Genomic DNA, 23315 nt, shown 5'->3' with positions numbered 1-23315 from the left:
TAAAATATCCGTCCGGTCGACGGACAGCGGTTGTGAGGTTTCTAAAAAAAAAAAAAGGAAAAAGAAAAAGGTTTTGATTGCTAGAACCGAACGACCGCACACGCTCGAGGGGAATCGATGATTATATATGTGTTCCGCAGCTTCCTGTTATTCCAATCCGTTTCTACGCTTTTTGCAGAAATATCGAATTTCACCTCGCCGTGCCGCGCTCTCTTGTTCTCTTCCCCCAGTTTTATTGCTGATCTGTATCACTCGGAAATTATCTTAAGTTAGCGTTAGTTAGTTAATGTTTTCATAAAACATACGCGAGAATACGTCTTGCGTATACGTGATATTTATTGAACAATTATAATGGAACCCCGGTTATCCAGATTAATCTACGAACACACAAATGTTCAGATAATAGAACAGTTTTAATTATAATCTGAATTCAATCTTTACTGATTTTATAATAAACGTGTGAAACTTGTTCAGATGATAGAAAATTCTGTGCGGTTATTTTGATTCATGCGATACATTTAAAACCTACTATAATTTGGTATAGTTAAGTCATTGAGAGATGTGAGAGAAGGTAGAGGTGACCTTCGTTGTTGTGTTGGAAAAAATGTTGTGAAATTCGTATGAAAAAATTATGAATTCTTTTAACATTATAAATTCATTTATAATGAATATATGTATTTATGAAATCATATATTAAGGATTTGGATAATCGAGGTTCTACTTGTGTTATTTTCATTCAAAGTTGTTAAATAATTTTATCATAGTGATAATTTTTGAAAAAGTTAACCTACATAATTTAATAAAATTACATAGATAAATATTGATAGTACAGTGAATATGAGATACTGCGCCAACGTGCTGAACAAGAAAAAGGAAATCAAAAAAGTTTGGAGATGCCGGGGATCGAACCCGGGGCCTTTCACATGCAAAGCGAACGCTCTACCACTGAGCTACATCCCCACGACGATTTCACTATGATTATATAATGTACAATACTTACTTGACATTTTGAGAGAAAATGCAAATAATATCATTAAAAATTTATTTACTTACTAATTCATCAAATCGATCTGAATCGTTCTAGAAACATTTTTAATACATATCAAAGTATGTAACTATGAAAAATTTTATAATTACTTACTATTATTATCTGCTAAGTAGTAATTTGTTTTCGAGTATCGTTACATAATTGCGTATCATGACCTATTACACGAGAAGGGCAACAGGAAAATCGATAATCATTTATCACGGTTGCAAAGCATTATTGCTATACGTTCATGTAGGATTCAGTTCGTGCTGAAATATTACGAGGGTGGCTAGAATTCGACCCCTGTCGCGTGACTTATGCGGCACAAACCTCTAATGAAGACCTATCGTACGGTGCATCGCTACATTTATTTGTTACACAAGCTGCTTAGTTTCTTTGCGTTTCGGTGTACATATGTAGAAAAGTGTCTGGCTGTCACGTCGTAATTGAACGTTGCACGAGCCAAAAGCAGTGGAATCATTTCCATTTCGTTTGTCGAGACGAATTAACGAAACAGATTTCTCAGACATGATAAAAATATTATTCCACTGCATACTTTAATTGCACGTCCCACGACTATTCATTGGATTATTATACATATTGTGTTAGATTAGCCAAGCAGTATTTTCATTCTTTTTCAATCAGCAGTTTATATTATAGTAACATACGAATAATATCATATCAATTATTAATTGTTTAAATCGATTGAAAGAAACAGTAAGCGTTCCTTGTTTATTGATTGTTAATACCAATTTCGACGAATTGAAAATAATGAGTCGATACTCTTACATTCCTTCAATCTTTCCACTGTTTAATATAAAATGTTGCAAACATAAAAATTGTTTCGGCTTGCAGTTTCGTTCGCACAACACAGTGTTGAAAGCAAAGTGGCAGCAGAAACATCCATAACGTTCTTCAATATTTAAACGCGCGTAGAACAGCCACAGGTGAAAGTAACCATTTTCTCTGCTTTCTATGGGGCGAGATGTTTATGCGTATGATACTTGAATAGTGAATTATAATAAATGACGGTAATTTCGTACAGGAAATAGTAGAAGAAGGAAGTCTTGCGACCGGTGGAAATGTAGACGTGTTATCGGTGGAAGTGGCCAAGTACCTGCGACAATTCATTCCGTATCGATACATCCTTAATTGCATCTGTAATGGTGTTGCTAAACCAGTCCGTAACTCGAGAATCGCCCCGGGCGATCATCGGACGCTATAGTTGGCCGTATTATACTTTTTTTTCGGGTTGGAAGTTGTATACATTAGAAGTAACTGCCGTTACATCTAAGTCGTTATGTCCCGAGAGATTGATATCGCAACCCTGTTTGCAATCCTGCATGAAATCGCATTCGCTTAGACGGCGGGCTTGTAAAACGATGAAATTGATGGATCATCGATGTCCGGTACATATAATATTTTCGCTGTCAGGGTCAATACGTTTTGATAACAGCTTCGGTGCAATTCGATAGGACCCTTTTAAATTTTCTGTACGCCTAAAAACTTGATAAATCGTAACCCGATACTTGGTAATGCGATATTTTAGAGGCAGAGAACTAAGAACAGGCGGTCTTATCGCCCAAATCCGAGAATCTCTCCCCGCTTGGCAGTTCAAAGGCAAACAGTAACGTGAGAATGATAGGGCAGTGTTTTAAAACAATCTCCCCGGGCCCATCCTTAAAACGTAACGAATCTTGGAACCCGTGCCCCTCGTTGTACGTACTATAAAAAAAGGGGGGGAGATGCGCAGGCTGCTTCTTAAACTTACACACGAAAGGCTCGAGAAAGAATGATTATTTTAAAGCGACCAGCTCGAAGGTTAATCCTCCTCCCGCGCGAACCCTTTCACCCTACAAAAACCCCTTTGTGCGTCGAATTACCAGCAAAGCGTCTTCGCCAGCCTCCTCCTCCTCCTCCATCCATCGTCTTCGCTGGAACGCGAAGCAATATTAGCCTCGAAGTCTTAATCCTCAATTTTCCGAGTCATTGCCGTCCGCCCCCAACAGACTTTCGTCCCGTCATACTTCACATCCTTTGAGACTAACAATTAGCGATATTAATCCTCGAGGAAGCCGAAAGACTGCTGCCCAAAGGCACACGTCCTATTACGTCTTAACACCCGACAACGAGCCTACCGTAAACATTCTTTTAACGCCACCAGCTCGACTGGATGGAGATCTACGAGTCCTGGGGGTCCGGAGGAAAGGAGCGCAGGCCGTTCGCAATTAACAGGCCTAATTACCGGAAAACGGCCGACCCCGAGAGAGCTCGCAGCCCGGTCCGTGCATATTTTATTCTTAGCATCCTTAAAGCCGCGGACCCGCGAAAGAAATAATCCCGGGATAACCAGCTCCTGGTACGCTCCTGTTTACGCGGGAGTAACCTGCAGCAGCGGCGAGCAAAGAGGCTCTTTGTGCGCGCCGCTTCGAGAAAAGTTCTCGGCAAATACGGTGTCCGTCTTCGGGTTTCCATCCGGTATCAGCTGGCTCGTTTCTTTACACACGGAAGATAAAAGCGAGGGAAATCGGGAAGATAAGGCGCGTATCTGCCGCGATCATCGGCACTGACTCACACGCTCGCGTGTCTATTCAACGTGACCAGATTCCCTTAATCCTTCTCCGCCGATAGAAACGGTACGTATTCCATTGGCGTGCCGGTGAAAATAAACGCAGCCGAGCAATCGCGGCGCGAACTCTACGACAAGCGAACCGGCGCACTATTTTTACACATGAAAATTTACGAAATGCTATTTTTGAAGCATGTATATGTCGATTGGGGTTTTCTTTCGTCTAAGTTGGTGTCAAAAAATATGAGAAAAACTAATGCAATTTGTGGAACATTTTACCACTAGAGTATGTGTTATAAAAACGAAGTTTCGTGCCATAGTTATAGTATAAAGGTAGAGGAAAAATTGCGATGCTGTTAAGGCGATACTATATTGTTATTCATTTTTCACAGCGTAAAGTAATCATGTAAAATATATTATAGATTTTTAAAGATATTCTAACCGAGTATTAGAAAATTATTGACATTCACCAAGAATAAGTGGAATACTTATGTCACTTAGGATATTGCATTTCTAGCAGCGTACACAAATTCAGCAACCTCGACGATTTAAGAGTATCGATTTCATAAAAATCTTATGAAGTTACGAACTGTGACCAACTTGTTCAGAGAACGTGCCGTCGCGCTACGCTCGTGAAAGCGATAACGAATGTTCCCGCGGTATAGAGACGTGACATCCGATTCGCGATTGGACGTGCCGTATGCAAAGCGGAGTCCCCGTGGCTCTTCCGATTTTTACGATTCGTTGCCGTTGCTGATATAAACGCGGCCAAACGACGTCGCATAAAGACCTCCCGCCGAGACGAGCGTCGCCGCCTGTTTCGTCGCAATTACGTAGCCCTTATCGACTCCTTATCGGCGGCGCTAAGTCAACCCCGGCGTTAATCCATCCGTCAATACGTCGCGCTGGTAATCTGACGATAACAAACGGCCGTAGCCGTGAATAATCGGTGATCCGCTAAAATCGTCGAGCCGTTTTACGCTTGCTTTTATCGTCACCGAACCCAGCTGCGTTTATTGCGTAAACGCTGTTGATCGCGTCGCGCGTGTCCTGATCACCGTCGAAATCGCCCCACTCTTTCAAGTCGGAAACAAAATCCATTCGAGATTCCGTTATCAGCGGAACGGATTGAAGTGCTGTTGTGTGAGCCAAAGACGAAACGTTTCGAAATCGAATTCGCGCAAACCACTCTTTACGGCGAAGGAGCGAGTGTAATACGTTTTAAAAGTGATCGGAAAGAGTTTATATGAAAGGTTAAGTCGAGATGAGTCTTTTGATAATTTCAAAGCGGTATACATATATTTGAGAGTTTTTTTGGAATGACGTGCAGATGACTGGAGAAAGAATGTTAAAAAGAGAAAATGTTCTGGAGTGGCATAAGTGGACCGTGGTTTCTATGAGTTTACAACATCAGCGTGAAACTGAAATATAAAATTGTTTATTAAAATAATTTAGAGGATTATTTTCACTTAATTCCTGTTTCTAGAAATCATTTTAAAAAATGTTTACTTCGCATACAGCTCTACTGATGAATAAAGTGTATGTAATATATGTAGAGTGTAAAGTATATGTAGATTATTGCATATGAGTATTGTATTATATGTAAAGTGTAAGTGACAAATTAAGGTATCAAAAATACAGCGACATTGTCTAGAGCATACAATACTCATATCCAATCCATATGATTCATATCCGAGGATAAGAATTAATTACGTAAGCTGATAGCGCTGAAGGTACGAAGACGTGGCTAACCATTACGAAGCGTCCAGCTGGAGCAACCAATTTCAAAGGCTACGAGGAGTTAAAGTCATAGGTTAATGTATTTAATGTAGGAAATAAATTACCAATGGACAGCTAGTCACCGAACAATGCTGTCAGATTGATTTAGCGTCCGACAGTTCGATCCCCGGCATTGCGCAATGAACCGCTATACCGTCGGCCGCGTATAATCCAATGGAACTCTTACGGAAGAGCTTCGCGAGGCAATATCAGTGTTACCCTTCTACTAGGCTTTCCTGTTTCTTGAAAATGATCGGTTTCTCGAAATCACTGACCGTCGAGGAACGCGACTTCCATTGCGGAATCCTATCGCAGCTGTACCTGGAAACCTAGTTTCAGTTCTCTGACGGAAGTCCCTCCGTAACCCCTTCGGAGCTTGTGTTTCCTTCTAGGTAGTGAAACCGGATCGTTCGCAACAGTTCATTATTAGGGCTCTTGTAATTCAATCGTTAGTGGATACAATTATGCGTGTGCCAATTTCTCTTAGTCTGTAACTATTAACTGATAGAGTAATTTATACTGCTATATGTATTTGAATAAAAATATTTCCATTATGATATTAAGCATTAATATTTCTCATACGTAGTTCTAGTATTATAGTTAATAGTTCTAGTAAATTTTAATAATTTACAATGCTAGAGACAATGTTTGGTACGCCATTCAATTTTTTAAAATGTATTCCTTAAAATATTTTCCTTCATTTTTCTATGATATTAATATGTAACGCAATTAATATTTTAAAAACTCTTTACACAGAAACTCTACAGAATTTTCATATCCGATTACACTGTATGTTTGCACAGGAAAAAACGAAATTAATACTAGCGTATTGCATACTTTTATTGCCATGTAAAAGGCTTGTTTCATAAAATTTCTATTTTATCAACTCTATTCCCTATCGTAATTATACTACGTATTTCAGCAAGCATCGAATAATCATTAAAACTTGCACTATCCAATTCGTTCACGTTATCAGCCTGCGAGGTAGAATGAAAATTCGATGCTCGAGGTACCGCGCGTAATTCTAAGCCACGACCAATTAAACTAACGTGCCGCGGCGAAAAGCAAATGGCAAGAAATTCGGCGCGCTCATCATCGGTGACATTACAGGAACAGATAAATACAAGCCCTCGGCGTTCTTCACCCTTCGCATCGAAACTCTTTCACCGACTCCTTCTCTGTCCTCCTCCGAACCCTAAATTTCATTGGCAGAATCCGTTTCCGCCGCGTGCCTGCTTGTAAAATCAGCACATCCGGGTGTCAAAGCGATGTCACCCGAACGGGTGGTATAGCCGGGTACGCATCAGTTTTAAATTCGATCAATGGATGATACCAAGCGTGAAACACTTTTAGGGTTGAAACTTTAAAGGCCAGCTCGCGAAAGAGCGAATCGCAGTTACAACCGTGAAACTGAGGGTGGGGGTGAACGGATGGCGGAGTGAGAGGAGAGAAAGAGAGAGAAGGGCAGTGGCAACGTTGTGGGAACTTGACGTCGAGTGCAGCCGGAACCCAAAGGATATTCATTTCGAACCCCTCGCACGTTCCAATATCTTTCCTTTTGCCGAGCCGCCGTTCGGTTAACAGGAAGAACTTCGAGATCGATCGCGGAAAGGAAAAGTAGGTGTATAATAAACATACCTGGGGGGGGGGGGGGGGTGAGGACGAGCGTTCGGACGCACGGCATCGCGTTTTCCCTTTTTCCGTATCGCGCGTTATTCGCGATGGAAAAATGATGAAACCCCCGACGCAGGATTACAATTGGTCGTGTCAATTTGACCGATACGCGAGAACAGGCAAACACAACGATTCCGTGTGAAACGCGGCGTTATAAAAACATTACGCGGGCCGTGTCATTTTTCACGCGCCCATTACCGTGGAGCGCGGATACTGCGGGTCAATCGTGCGGCCTCGCGCGACCCAAAATTTCCCAAATTCCCGTGATGTCGCGCGGGGTTGACAGGGTGATTTTGTAATGCAAACAAAAACGACGGCGAACGGTGCCGGTGCATTACGGTTACAAGAGACGGTCGCGTAGCAACCGCTCCGCGTCGGTGTAATTCATTTTGGGGTACGCGTATGCAACCCTCTATTGCACTCGCCCCCGCGCGGCAATGCACTCCTGCCACTCTTCGCTCCTCGCCGATGCACACAAACGATAGATGCACCCAGCTGACCGACGGACGGACGGAATCGCAGTGATCTGATTTTAAACCAATCAACGGCGGTTTCGCGCTCAATTTACAATCAGCCCCGATTCGACTCATTCGTTATATACGACGTCCAACTGCAAGCGCCCCTAATGAAAATATTTTAATCGATTGCCGTACAATTGCCAAGTTCATTCCTCCCGTCGGAAATTCGACCGAGGAGAGCTCGATAGATTTATAAGCAGACAAAGGGCCTCGGCGATATTCAATTAAAGCCCACAAAGACAACAAAGTGCATTTCAATTTAAATGGTAAACGATAGAACGTAATTATACCGTATCCTCCGTTCACCTGTGTCGTTGGTATATTCGTTGGTTGCGCAGCTTTTATTTAAAGAGCGAAATGAAAAAAAAAAAGAAAAAAGGGGGAGAGAGAAAAATCGCGGTTATATGACGCCGTCACGTTTTCATGACGACCGGAAACTCGACGGGTACTTAACAGGGAAAATATGATAATTGATCGAACGACGCGTCCGCAGAGAAGATGACTATTTATTTTCGTGGATCCGTCGCGGCGTATAATGGCATTAATACAGAGGATAATTTACGAGCGACGACACCTGCGCGCAATAAAGTAAATCTAGCTTTTCATTTCATTGTTCCGCGGCGGCCTCCCCTCGTGCACACCGCCTCGGACGCACACCACATTAGCCGACAATAAAAGCACGATCGACGATACACCGGCGAACGATCGCATACATGAATTTTTAATAAATCCTTCGGGGCTCTATTAGAGACAAATTGTGCCGAAACCTCTCGCCGCCGCAAGAGCGTATAAATTAACCGTAATCTCGTTCGGTCCCAACAAATCATACAATCCATTGCTCGGCCATCTAGCAAAATCAAATGGCGAATCGAAACTAAGCAGGAGCTGAAACGTCATAAATCCGAATTCATCGAATCGATACTAATGCGTTTAATTGTCACCTCAGAGGATGGTGTTTCTAACACTTTGCCTGGCACAATAGTGTTCATAAAGTTCGAAACAAAATCAATAATATTTAAAAATTTGATCAAATAAATTTAAAAGAAAAAATCAATCTAAGAACGCAAACGAAGAAATTGTTCGTATAAATTGTGGAGAGAGTAATGATGAAGTTCTGTTCTTTTGTTATAAATACAAGCATTCACGTAGACAGTACATATAAAATTACTCTTTCTTCTAAGAAATTATTACGATCGAATGCCCATTCATTTAATGTTATTTAATTTTATTTAAAATTTATTTAATGATATTTAGATTACCATTGCTCTCGGCTTATAGTTGATACCAGAATAAAACAGTAAACCATCCTATATCGTATTAATCTAAAGAACCCCATAATTATCCGGCACGAGGTAGAATTCCTCCAATTAATTCAGTCGTCTTACTCTTTGTTTCTTTAATAATCGCATAAAAACTATTCTCCTTGAATAATTTCTGGAGGAACCTTCTGGAACAGTGAGCACGCAACGAAGCAGGTCGCTGGTTGCCAACTAATGATTTCATTTAACCTATCAACCTCTGACAAGCATCTGCCCTCACCCTAGCAAAGCAGCCGCGCGCTATCTGACGATCGCGGAACCACGTGTCCGCGCGCGAGCACCGATTAGAAGGTGAAGAACGCGCGGAGCGTAATACGCCGAGATGCGCTCGAGCCGCGCTAAATTTTCTGCTGCTGCTGCTCGCGCGACCCGCGTTTCTGCCGGCACGCACGCCGAAGAACGCGAGCGTGTGTCTGGCGCGTGCGTGCACAGGCGTGCGAGACCCGGAGTTGCGTGAGGTTCGCGCTTTAATTTAGCAAAGTACCTTGTCCGTTCCGCTCGGTGAAAAGTGCAGGAAGGGTGCACCCTGCGTGGATGCGATCCTTCACGCACCCGTTGCATAATATCTGCACGGTACGCCCAGGTGAGAGCGCCGCGAGGATCGGCACGTGGACGAACCTAACGAGTCCGCGGTGTGGTCCCGATCCGATCGGAAACCGGAAGCTACCGCCAATGGCAATAACAATTTCGAGGTCGTCCGTCACCTTCTGCCGTTGACGACCTTACAAGGCGCTGTGACTTCCCAGGTTCCCGGCGCATCGTCACGGTGCATTTTCACGCACTCGTGATCTCGGGCTTCTTGCGAGGTGAAACTGCCGTGAAGACGTTGTAAAACGCCGTCGTAAAATCGCCCGTGAAACATTTAACGGCAAAACCTTTGTTGATACGACATCGAGCGTGGCATTAGTCTCGTTGATTGATTGTGCTTTGGTCACGCCGTGCTGACGTACCAAACTTTTCTCGAAACTTGTTCTTCGATTTAAATATAAAGAACGTTTTATAGAACGTACGATGTCAAATATGGTTTCGATATCTACTTTAAGATCTTGGGATCTCCCTCGAACGTACAAATAAGCTCAAGCACCAAGATCATTGCGAAATCCTATTGTTCAGCGTACAAGGTGTAAGACAACGAAACACGGTGTATACAATTTCAGAAGCAATCCAACGGAAGATAGCAGGAAATTCATGCTGCTACCTTCGCCGTTATTACCTATCTATCTATTTACCTACACCTTTCTTGCCGAGTCTAATTCTCTAAAATAGTTCCATGAAGTCGGTGTAAGTATAAGTACAATCCCCACGGTGCATTCTCTCGGAGAACAGTTTCGAGCTGCCAAGGAGTTCATCGCGAGACAAAGGTTCATCAATACGCCGCACGGTAATATTCAAATCCAATTTTCCGAGCAATCTCTGTGGCAAAGGCTTACGTATGTACCCGGCAATAGGAAATGCAACGTGTCGCGTGCACGCCGCTTGGAAACGTCCTTTGAAACCTAGACTCATCTCCTGCCCGATGCGATTACTTCCTGTGCCAGTATTATTGACGCCACACAGCCGATGAATAGCTTCAAAGTAACGCGCGCCGGTGCAATCACAAAAGCCGTCTTACATTGATCGACATCTCATTAAGTATGAATCCAACGCGATCAGCGGATACGTCTTGGTTTGAACAGTTGCTGGCAGTGTCAAATTTTCGGCGGCTCGGTAACGCAATATACGACCGTGGACCGTTATCGATCGAAGATTAGCATCTGGCCATCCGCAAAGGGAGATTAGCTAGATCGATCACACACGCTGAACCAATTCCTCTGGTCAGCTGCTCATCAATACCACTAATGGTGCCATCCTTCCCCCACTTCGCCACCCGAGGCACCCACACCTCCACCCTCTTGTGTCTATATTGCGTGTACGTGTACGTCTCTGTATTCCTCTAATAGGCATATAATCGTTATGCATATACAGAACACACATGCACCGACGTCTGCCTGTGTCCTCCCCCCCTCCCCTTGGTCTCATATTTATACATATGTACGTACATTAGACGTGTGACAAACATCGACAAATGATCCATGTATATTGGATATAATTATGTATTCGACTGTGCGTATTTATGCACATTATACCAATGCATTGAAACTATATATGTATATATATGTATTGTATATACATATATATGTATATACGTGTGTATTATACATAATATATGTACATATGTATGTATATATTGTATATAAATTTACATATCCGTCGCGACATACGGTGCTACTGCATATGCAAACCTGTTTGCATCATCGATACGCGATGTCATGTGAGCCAAATGCAAATTTTCAGAAATCTCGATTCGCGCTTTTGACCAGTTGCGCCGCGACGGGCGCGCGTCTCTCGGTCATTTTCAGGAGTAGGTGCTCAGGAAACAAATAGCCGAGTTGCGAACCATCGTCGCTACAGCTGTGCAATACAACTCGAACTGTGAATATGTGTCAGACGATGATTTTCGACTCACCGGTTTAAATTTTTGTTTCATTTCCAGTTATCGATTTGGAAACATTTTAACAATAATTAAATTATTCGATCGAGTAAGGTCAAGGTTAACATTATTGTCTAAGAAAACGACTAAAGGAAGTCATATGTTAATTTTTAGAAGATCGTTGTAAAGGAGAAACTTCATTTCATTCTGATTGAGATATAAAAAAGATTTTCTGCAGATTTAAATACGAAATAATAGGATGCTTTATCTGAAAGGAGTTGCAAAGATTGATTAGTAAACGATGGTTTTCGACAGTATATGTTTTTAAAATAAAATAATGAAGTACCTCCCACAAGTATCATTTTTTGACACGAAATTCGATATTTTCAATATAATGAAAATATTTAATATTTATGCTCAAACATCGTGTACTAAAAATAATACAACATATCTTCTGCATCTCTATAGTTTTGTCATACATCATCATCATTTATTTTACTGGATACGCGAATGACTGGAGTGCAATGATTAATTCTTAATAAAGTACATCTAAGTTTTAACTTAATGGACAACAAAAAGCTTATTCAAGTACTCGATACAATAAGTTTGGATGACAGAAGTTTTTCGAAAATTGATAATCGAGTGTCCACAAGCATTCGTGAACGACTGTACGTCTTAGCGAAAATGTAAGTCGCGGGCGTAACGAGCGCAACAGACTGTTACATCTGTCGCTCGCATAATGCGCGATATCGTATGTACATCACCCGTTGCATAATGCATGGGACGCTTGTGTGTGCCGGGTGATATTGCGGCGGAAATAGTGTCGCGGAAAATGGAAAAGCCGCAGCGGCTGCTGCTACTGCACAACATTGGTGCCACGCTGCCTCCGCTTGTTAGCCGGTCGCTGCCCACTTCGGCGGCAGCCTTTGTCGTGGGGGCAATGCAACTGTTGCACTCGGCACCCCCCGCCATCACGCGTCCGTCTGTTTACCAACAATAGTTTATTATTGCGGGAGTGATCGGTTTCCTTCGATCGGTGTTACCCAATCAACCGCAAGCTACCTCAAGTTATGTGTCCGATAATGTAGAAATGCTCTGGAGATATGGAGGTTAACGACGTGCCACCAATCCACAAATCGATGGTAATTATATATAAAACAAAAAGGTGGCAATTTGGTATGATAATACAGTAAATATGCTTTCGGGGCAATGTCTACGATTACTTTATTTTTCATTGTGAAGAGTGAAAGATAACATTGTTTGAAACTCATCCGAATATAACTATGTGCCCGATAAGTCGTGAATGCTTTAAATATGTTAGGAATAACGACATGTTACCATTTCACTAATTAATGGTGACCCTAGATAAAAAATTAAAACAAAATATCTAGAAACAGTTATAAGACATAGTTTCATTTTTGAAGAAATTAAATTGCGATAATGGTCAACCACGTGTAAAATTATTGAATTATAGTATATACATCGATTATTTTCTAATATCTAAATTTTATATTATTCAAACACGTTTCACAAGTGAATTAATCAACCTAAAGCAATTCACGCACAATACTATTCATTCTTTAACATTCTTTTTTTCAGTCGATTAAATAAGGTAAAAGATTACATTCTTCAAGAATTATTGAAATGGATAAACTCGCTTGTTCAATCAACATTCGAAACTGATATTTTAAAGACCTATATCTCGTTGCATTCTATATGTTTTATTCAAATACCCGGAATCCGGACACTTTGTATATTCAACTAATTCGAACGAAAATTCTTTTTGAACGCCACAAAGTAAAGAAACCGTAATATTTTTTTAATAGACCGACCGAAAATATGACCCGAAACGAGCTCGTATTCGATGATAGATGGCGAGCATATACGACAGAAAAATATTCCTCTGTCCGACGATTCGGCGGTGCTACTTTGCATCCGAGAGTAAGGAACGAACAGGACGGTCGAGAAATTCGACCTGCCATGCGAATCATTCCCGAAGAGCGTCGCATATAAATATTCGACAATTTGCATTTTCCTACGGCGGCGACCGTACCGCCGTCTGGGCCATTTCCAAGATGGATGCCGCCACTTTGCGAGATATATGCCGAAAGTTTTACTGCCCACTAAATTTCAACTAGCTCCTCTAGGTAGGTACATATATATCCATGCATGCGCGACGCGAAAATAAGAGGAATACGACACTTGTTGCTCCCGTTAGAAAAAGCTTTCACTTTGGCAACGGCTCAAGACGTATAGAGATATTGCGCGATCGCAGCTAATCCCTAAATCTTGTCGGGCCATTTCCATATTTTCCGAAGCGATCCCTCGGCTACTATATATCGAGATCGGTCTCTATCGATTTTCGGCGCAGACGTTCCTCGTCGAGGGAAATACACGCGTTTTAATCTGGTCTACGAGGTTGTAAAGTGCGGCGATTAAAAATAATTTTATATCTCCCCCGTGACTGCCAGCCAGTCGATCGCTAGAGACTTTTTCTCCTTCTCGACTCCAGGTTCGGACGATATACAGAGCGTGTATGAAAATTATTGTAACTCGATAAAAAAAAAAAACAGTATAGATATTGAGAAGCCAGAAATAATAAATTTATTAGTGAGAGATATTCGATTGAATAATACGCAATATGAAAATCATTGTTGACGGTTACTTTCAGGTAAACGTTCAGCGATATGTTATTGTTCAATTAGTCAGCGCGTCCTTGTCGGTGTAAGCAGTCGTATTTCGTAAAGTGCTCCTCGCGAATATTCGGGCGAAGTGCTCTGATCCAGGGTGGACCACCATGGATTACTGCTGACCCTTGGTCCACCCTGTGGTCACAGATGACTCACCTGATAAGTGATTATCAGTGGTCATTCAAGTGGTTACCAGTGGTCACTCAAATGATTATCAGTGCTCATTAAAGTGATTCTGTGGTCAGTGATTGTGATGGTATATCTGTGGTGATTGGTTTTTTAAATATTAAATAGACTACAAATTGGTAAAATATTTAAATTTCAAGACTATTGTTATACATCGGGAGGCAACATGCACATCCTGATTTTTCAAATTAACAAATAGTTCAGAAAATTCACTCCTTAAGTTTCCGTAATTTTCACCGTCGCAGTCTGTTCCCACATTATTTGAGAAATGTGAAAAATATTAATAATATGAAATTGACACATTTAGTTATAAATCCAAGCCGTGCTCGGATGATGGAGCATGGACCTCTTACAGTGTATGATAAACGAGACAACCGATCTATATACGACAATTTCCCGGTTGATGAAAAACAGTTGAAATTCGTTTCTAAGAAACCGAAGCATTGTTGGTCATCTTGCAGTATTCCGCAGTTCCTTCTACGTGTCGTCAAGCCATACGTATTAAAACAAGAATAATTATTATCATCCATAATTATTATTGAATTATTAGTGATCGGTAAATACCGATCACTAATGATTTAATGATAGTGCAGTGAAAGTGAACGCTAGTGTAATCTGTGCTGTTTTACATACGTGGATTACAACTTCTGGATTACAACATTTACAACTGAATGGGTGAGTTTTTCATTAATAATATTTGTGAAACTTTTGAAATTAATCGAATATTCATCAAATTCTTATCCGTTACTTCCAACGTGGTTCAAAGCCGGAGCGCGACCCTCTCCTTCCGTCGCCCCCCGGAGTGACGTAGGTTTCAACACGCTTGCTCGCGCGCGTAGCAGCAGGTTGAATTCTCGCGCTGGTCTCTAACACGTTACTGCTTTTCAGTAATAACTCGTTAACAAAGCCGCGGATTGCATTTCGGCAAAAGAAAAGGTTATTTGAAATGGCCTTAGAAACCCGTCGTTTCCCGGAGTATGTATAATTTTGGTACACCCTGTATATCGTCGCAACGGATAGCCGCGATTTCATTGGCTTTCGGCATTATATAGGAAACCATAATGACTCGATTAAGCGGGACAGTCGGTGATTGCCGGTATAATTTGCCAAACAAATCGCGTCGGCTTAATCCTAACCTCGCCCCGATCGTCTGTATCGATCACTTTGATTTGGCGACCACTCGGCATCACGTATCCGCCGATGCGCGTTGCATTATCACGGCGAACGTCGCGCCGGTAAACACCTGTCCGAACGAGCGCACGCACGAGCCGGGCCACCGTGCTCGTCTCTTTGTATGAGAATCGAATTAATGGGTATCGGACGCAGCGACAAGTGGATGAAATTATAGTTATACTCGGAAAACTTCGTTAAAATAGAACTGGACCGCGACGCGGCCGGGTAAAACGCGCAAACTCTGTTTTTCCGTTCATTAGGAATTCGATGCGATTATGAAGCCGCGATACCCGGGCTAACAAGCGATATATCGTTTATTTCCGTTCGTCCGGAATAGACCGGCATTCATATTAATTCTCTCTTTAATTAAATGAATTCGGCTCGAGGTGGAGTCGCGCGCATACACACGCCGCTCCGTCGAACGAAATAATAGAGGGCGGCATATTGTCCGAGCGATGGATCCGCGATTTCGTTTGCGCCGGCTCCGCGCGCGTACGCGCGGGCGCATTTTAATTACGTCCCTAAATTATTCTAATTACCGGGAATGTCGGAGCAAATGCACCTTCAAAATTGATTTTCAAATTCAACTGCCGGAACCTATTCATTATTTTTCATCGGCGCTCGTCGGCCCTCGAGGCCAATTTCTCTCCGGCGCGCCGCGGCGGTGTGCAGGCTCGTCGTTCCGCCGATGCAATTTCGGCGGCAAGCCGTCGTCGTTAATCGACGCGCCGCGCCGCGCCGGCCGACTCCTCCGCGTCTGCTGCGTCTTTCGTCTGCTACCGGGAGAAGCACGAAGCGAAACGGAAAACTGAAAGCAAACTGAGAAAAAAGGTGGAAACGCTCTCGGAGCCGCGCGTACGCGTCGAACGGGAGACGGGGTGGGCAGCGAAGGGTGGTACATACTATCCATCGGCAGCCGGTGCCTCGATTACTTCGCAATGGCGCAATCAACGCCGAGTGATCTTTATTTTCAACGGTCGACCCAACCCCGATACCGTTCGAACGGCCAGGTACTACAATTTCGCGCAAACGAGACAATACCGCCGCGGAGCTTCGTTACAACAGGGTGTGATTGTCGTCCCATCAAAGTGGACAGTTTACAGATGGATTGGAAGGCCGCTGGAAGCCCCACTCGCCTGTGGATGGCACTTCTGCATATACAGGGGTGCAACTTCCCTCGATTGTTTCACTGAATTTTAGACGGTATTCAACGGAACGTGAATGGCCCTGGCTCGCTGTGATTAATTACCATTGCTACACGGCCGTTCTCGCGGCAAGATAGGCGGACCGTAATTACTTGAAATATCGACGAGCAATCTTTTGATTAACACTCCGATTCAAACGAGATACTAACTCGTCTAATCTTCTTCGCGGTCGTTACATGATTCATCCTTACCAATCATTCCTCTCGAAACGATTCGCCAGTGACTTTAACGCTAGGTTTACGCAGCGCTAAAAGCAGCTATTGCGATTGCTTCAGCAAATTAAGGAGAACGTGTTTGTTCAAATTTTTAATGATTTTTATAGTAATATATATCCCATGATACTATATTTTACAAATTCTTCGTAAATATAAACATATAATATTAATAATCGTAAATTAGATTTGGAACGTGTCAAAATGACGTGTTAGGTAAATAAATTTATTTTAATAAGTAAAATTTCACTTTGATTTTTAGAATGCGACAGAATTAATGTAATATCTACTATACTCAATTTTAATTCCCTAATTTCGGCCCAATGATAGAATGGTTGATGAACCCTGGGGATGGTTTAAAACTTATTAAATTAAGCTAGATTATTAGGTACGATACACATTCATGCATTATTGCTTATTTTCCAAAATTTCGAGATAATTGTACAGAGTATCAAAAAATTGAAATTACTGTCGGATGATGCTGTTCTCAAAAGGTTGAATCACTGTAATTTTTTTATGTTCATACTGTGCATGTGTTAATCTCTTTAACTTGAAGCTAGGAAACTAAAGCTATAAAATTAAAATTGATGAAAATACTGAATTCTCAAACTTACAGTACAATTTTTTAAAACATTTTATTTTTCCTCCTTGCATCGAAACTACATAAATCCTCAGTTTGCTGATTGCTTAATTAATTGCCGCAACAGTGTCCAAAAGAAACACACAATTCAGAGCAAATAGTTCAATAAAATAAGAGTAGAAAAAACAATAATTGAACTAATGTTTAGCTTACCTGATTTATCGCAATACAAATTAATTCGAATAACTTGTTTATTAATTTAGTTTCAAATATTTTGAAATTACCGACCCGACCACACCAACCAATATGAAATATTTCAGAAGCATCCAATGAACAACCGCAACTTGTTAAATTCTATTCACACAAATCGAATAAATAGTAAAAGAATCGAGTACTTCATGCTCGTTAGAATGTGGTTCGATTTATATATCGATCGACTCGTAGACCAGTTATTTCTCTCAATAGTGTCCTGTTTATGTTATCAAACACATGTTCGAGTCATGCACGTGTTCGCGACTCACCGGTCCCTGTTTGTTCCCGATAAGTGTTCTGACAAGGGCTCTTAGAACTTTGGAGCGTAATCCTCGGACGATGGACACTGTGATCGAACGGCTCTTCCGTGAGCTAACAACACGTTTGTGCTCGAGAAGCAGTATCGAGTTATCATGACCAACTGATCTCCATCAATTAATTCTTAAATCTTCGATTTCCTATCGCTCTCAGCGTGAAGTGCATCCGATCTCTCGGTAATTCAAAATTTAAAACAGCTTGAAGAGTTACTCGCAGTAATTTGTTCAACCTTTAGATGTTTGTTACGTTTTGGCTTTTACTGTATAACTAGAGTAACAAGTCCAGCGGACGTCTACAAACCTAAGCGGTTTTCGAACCGCTTTTATATTAGTATAAACGTCTAATAAATACGTATCAGATAAATCAAACAGGCACACTATGATTGAATTGAAATAGAACATAATAAACACATCATCAAAATATAAGAATATGAACACATTATCTTTTAATAATTAAAATTATTAAACGAAAATTAGCCCCTTACAACAACGAGTCGAACTCGTGGTGAAGATTTTATGCAAGCTCTAGTAAATATGAATATTATTAATTTCTTCTACATCGAAGAAAAAATAAATTCTTCTGTTTCAAAGAATAAAAACGGAGGTAAATAAAGAGGACACAGGGAATAAAAATTGTTTGGTCTTATTAGGAAAATTATTAAGTACGAATATGTGCCAATCGTCACTGCATGAAAGGAATAATAGTGCAAGGGGTTGAGTATCCATTTAATTCCGGTTTCTCATTGTCTCTCTACTAGTGGATAAAGTCACGCGAAAGACAGTAAAAGTGAAACTGCGAAGTGGGTCAAGTGTCAGCTGTAATGCGAGTACTTCCACCGAAATCAGTGCAACAATTTTTCTTCGAACACGAGTGTTGCGTGCTCCGAACGTGGATCGACCTAAACGCATAAACTCATAGAATGAAAGCGTCCGTTGTAACGCGTTGGACTCTGTCTCTCCCTCTCGCCCGCCCGGCCGGTGCCACTTTTTCTCTTTCGCTTCCGCAATTACTCAGGTGTAATTGCGTTCGGACCCTCGCGCGCGTGAAAAAAAAACGCGCGCGCGGTACGCGTGTCACGCACATACACGCGCCCGTACGAGTAGTACACACGTCGGCATCGAGAGACGCCGGGATTCGATGGTGGAGACTGGGCCGATGCAATGCTGCAATGGGCAGGCATTTGCCAGTTTCCCTTCCTACGCCCACCCTCGATTCAATTCAATGCCACTCAATCAGTCAATGTAACGCGCATGCCGCCGCATACCGGTGTACCGCGTTTCGCAATGAAACGGCCGCTGTTTCGACCGGTACTTCGGCTGTTAAGTGTCCCCCTTGTTGTAACCGGACCGGCCGCGATCGCTCTCTCGCCATCGTCCATCAAGATATCACGCGAATATGGCACGCGCGCGAGCACCGCTTTTACACAGATTTTATTTTTCAGTTACACTTCGTTGTTTATTTACGGCCGACCCCGGTGTCGCCAGCCATTTCCCTCCAATTTGTCCGAGCGTCGCGTTACCAACGGGCTCGAGCGGGAATCCTGAAACGCATTACCGTGCCCTGTCCCGGAAATTATGACCGTACAGAATCAGCCTTTTTTCCGTCTACCATTCTTTCTGGAAACACCCGCGACACGCTTCCGCTGTGAACGCGTTGTTTACGCGCGCGAGTATATACGCTGCTTGTAACTCGAGCGCCCGTGGCGTTATTAGGACACGTATCGGTTTGTACCGGGTTTGTAATGCTGATCAAACAGTTATCAAAATGGCCGATCAATTCGGCCGATCAATGTTAGCCTGCGAAACTTGTAGTTCGTGAGGAGTGTGAAGACACTATTAGCCTAATGCGGAGCAACGTTTTATCCATTGTCTAATTACTCTTTTATGTCGGGTGAGGTCGAAAGGACACAGTGTTATTATAACTTGTGCTTTACTATGACACGCTTTTACTGGTGAACGGTGATAGTTTGAGAAGTGTAACAGCGCGAATGATCCAAGTAGAATGTTTTAGGTGCAGGTTAGGTGTTGGCGATCTGATCTAAAAATTAGCTAGAGTTTATAATTTTATAAAATACAAGATTAATCTGTAATAATAGGTATATTGTACATAATACAGGTTTGTATATTAAGAGAATATCTAAAAGTGTTAAAAGTTAGTTAAAAATTAATTGTTGAGACGAGGGGTAGAATCTTTGAAATGTATAACTGATATTGCTCAGGGCTTAGGGTATACAGAACGTAATATTTATAATGTAATAATGACGAAATTATAACAAAAATACTGATTAGTTATAAGTTCGTAATAAATAGAAAACACAGGAATTACTATGTATAGTGACTATAGCGAAAATAATTAATTGACTGTAAAATGTAAAGTAAAGGATAAGAACGACAAGAAAGAAAATAAGATGTTAATTGTCATTTCTCGCTTCAATTTATATGCGCATACACGTATAATAAAAGAACTACACAGAACATGATCAAGTTTAACTTGAAAAGAAAAATTCTATACTTCGCGATGAGCTTAATGTTTGCAATGAAACAAATGTAAACTTGACTGAGATCGTTTCTGATGAGCAATCGCGAGAGGCGTTCCATTTCAAGGGAACAATGGGCGCATTTTGCACTGTTGTGAACAGTGAAATTTTAATTTCTAATTTCGCAGACCGCCGTCGACCGAGAGGAATAATTGACCCAGCGTATCGTGGAATCCGGGGAAAAATGCGGGCGTAATATCAGCGGCGGAACGTTTACCGCGAGCGGTGTGTAAAATTTAAAAGCACTTCCTTTTTAACCGAAGTCAAGCTTAATTTCCGTGCTTTCCCTCTTTCCCTTTGTGTTCGCGTTCGCCAATATTTCCATGGAAATTTTGGATCCGAAACAGCGGTTGTAATATTCCCACCGTTGGACAGGAGAATTCTTAAATATTTGCGGTAATCCTTTTTTAATTGCACGTAGTTTTAACATCGTGGACTTATGAAGCATATTATTAACCCCTTGCAGTACTTTTACCCTCGCAGTAACAATGCCTAAATGATTATTAGCTGACTTGTTTAAGGGAGAAATAGAATCGATATTTATAGTATGACTGCATTTACTCCGGCACTTAAATATTAATCGAATAATATTCATACTTAACAGATCATTATTAGAAGTCACCATCACGAGTCAGACTTGTCAAAGTACGGCAAGGGGTTAACTTGAATGACTCTAGAAATTGTGTATCGACGTTTACAAGAATGCGAACAATCATCTTTAACCCTCGAAAATATATTCTTATACAACTTATTAATTAAACCAGACTTTATTAGAATCTATAAAGTGTAAGAATATTGCAAAACTAATGCATTAATTGCATAGAAGATAAATACATTAATTGTATAGAAGATAAGTAGATATTTATCTTCATTGTTTAAATGAATTGAAGGAACGCAACAGTGTTCGGTTTAGATTTGTCGTACTCGTCTCCAGCATTAAAACCAGTCTACTTATCAGACTCAACGTTAGTGCCGGATATTTCGAATACGTACGATTTCTGGTACTCGAGACATAATCGACGATGCATAATGCTCCGATGCTCCAACAAACGGTTCCCACGTCGACGCCGGAATAATACCTAGACCTTGATCAGGACCTAGATTCGACTAGCAATCGAGTTTCCCCGAATCCATCGCATGTCCATCATCCAGGGGAGAGAGGGCTCTCTGTTTTCCAACAGCGAGACCAGAGGCCATCGAGATCACGACCCGTGGCGGATTCGTAATCCCCGCGAATGACTTAACTAAACGCACCCGCAGACCGAGAACGGTCCGCATCGAATCGCGAACCCCTATACCAGCGCGCGTCACCTCGCCTCACTCCGGTCGAGAAGTTATTCTCCCATCTATATTCCATGATGCAATCTATGTTGGTCTGACCCTGCGGTTCGAGCATCCATATACCTCGTAAACCACTCGGAGAGAGTCCCTCGGCGGCCACCGTTTCTCAGTCATCGGGAGTGCGCATCGGCCGGGCCTCGATTCTCGCCGGACCATCGACAAAATCGGCCTAGCACACGAGAGGGGGAGTTCGAGACGACACGGAGGATAGGGGAGCAGGAAGATCGCCAGAAGTTTACATACGAATGCCTGATTTCTGTGTAACGCTCCCGTCGGGGGAAACTGCGAGGGACGACGAGGACGAGTACGCGACCGACTGGAAGTGACGAGCCATCGTGCCGGTTGCCCTGCTAATTATCCCTGCCAATTAGGTAAATCAGAGGCGGTCTTGCTCGCCTAATACACCGGGAACCCCGGAATCCTGATGAGAGCCGACGGTGTTCTTGAGTGGCGGCGAACAAAGCCTTGAAGAGCTCTACCAGAAGCGGGGTGTCTCGCTTATCACCGAGTTACAAGAGCCCGAATTACAATGGCGGAACGTGCGCGTCGTTCGCCAGATGCCGGGTACAACCTTTTTCTTTTTTCGTCACTCTCTATCTCGCTTTCTTTCCTTTTCGCCGCGAGATATACTGTTACTACGATCATCTCGTGTAACGTTTAAGAAATAATGCGACGAGCGGAGCTTCTTTTTTTCTCTCTTTTCACTGGAGAATGTATTACATTGTACACGGCGTCGTTAGTCAGAGGAGGACAATGAGCGACGAGAAAAAAAAAAGAATGGTTTTTTGCCGGTCGTAGGGGGCCTAATTGCGGTCTGTGTTCGCGACAAATATCGTACCTCTAACCCTCCGCCGATACCGTACGTCACCGGGGCCGTCGCGGCAGCTCGTATTCGTTTGCCGATACTTCCTATGCTAATTACGCCAATTAGCATAGCGGCGAGAGAGGATCGTGAGTTCCAGGGAGAACGTCCGTTTCCTCGTAAATTCGTCGATAGTTCATCCCCCGGTCCCCACTGTGCGTAGAGAAGTTCGCACACGAATTTACATGATCTGGCTCCGCCGGATCATTCGGTGCTTGTATAGCGACGACTCCCGTGCACGCATACACACCGGCGCAGAAGTGTGCACTCGCGCGCGCGCGCGCGCTCGTGTGTATTCGTGCCGATGGTGTTGCAACGAGCTCGCCGTGCCACGCATTGCGTCAAGCGGAACCGTTCGGACACGGGATTAACATAAAAGGAAGAGTCAATATCATAAACAATCTTCGTTACAATGGACCGAGCGGTGCCGGCGATAAATTCGTCGATATGAGATGGGGAAAGGTGGAGAGAGCGAAACGGGCCAGGGGAGAGGAACTGCATCGAGGGCGCCGATTGGCCGTTCAGGGAACAGAGAAGGAAGCAACGGCGGACAGAGACGACTTTTCGTCGATATCATAAACCACCGTACGGGGGTTGAAACTTC

General features: G+C 42.5%; 1 non-coding gene across 1 annotated transcript; it reads right to left on the bottom strand.

The window, feature by feature from the left end:
* Positions 1 to 888: 888 nt before the first annotated feature.
* Positions 889 to 960, bottom strand: Trnaa-ugc (transfer RNA alanine (anticodon UGC)). Its single transcript has one exon. It is a non-coding gene; the product is annotated as a tRNA-Ala (tRNA).
* Between the last annotated feature and the right edge of the window lie 22355 nt (positions 961 to 23315).

Source organism: Augochlora pura, chromosome 10 (assembly GCF_028453695.1).
Source record: "Augochlora pura isolate Apur16 chromosome 10, APUR_v2.2.1, whole genome shotgun sequence".
NCBI lineage: Eukaryota > Metazoa > Arthropoda > Insecta > Hymenoptera > Halictidae > Augochlora > Augochlora pura.
This window is presented reverse-complemented; position numbering and strand designations above follow the sequence as displayed.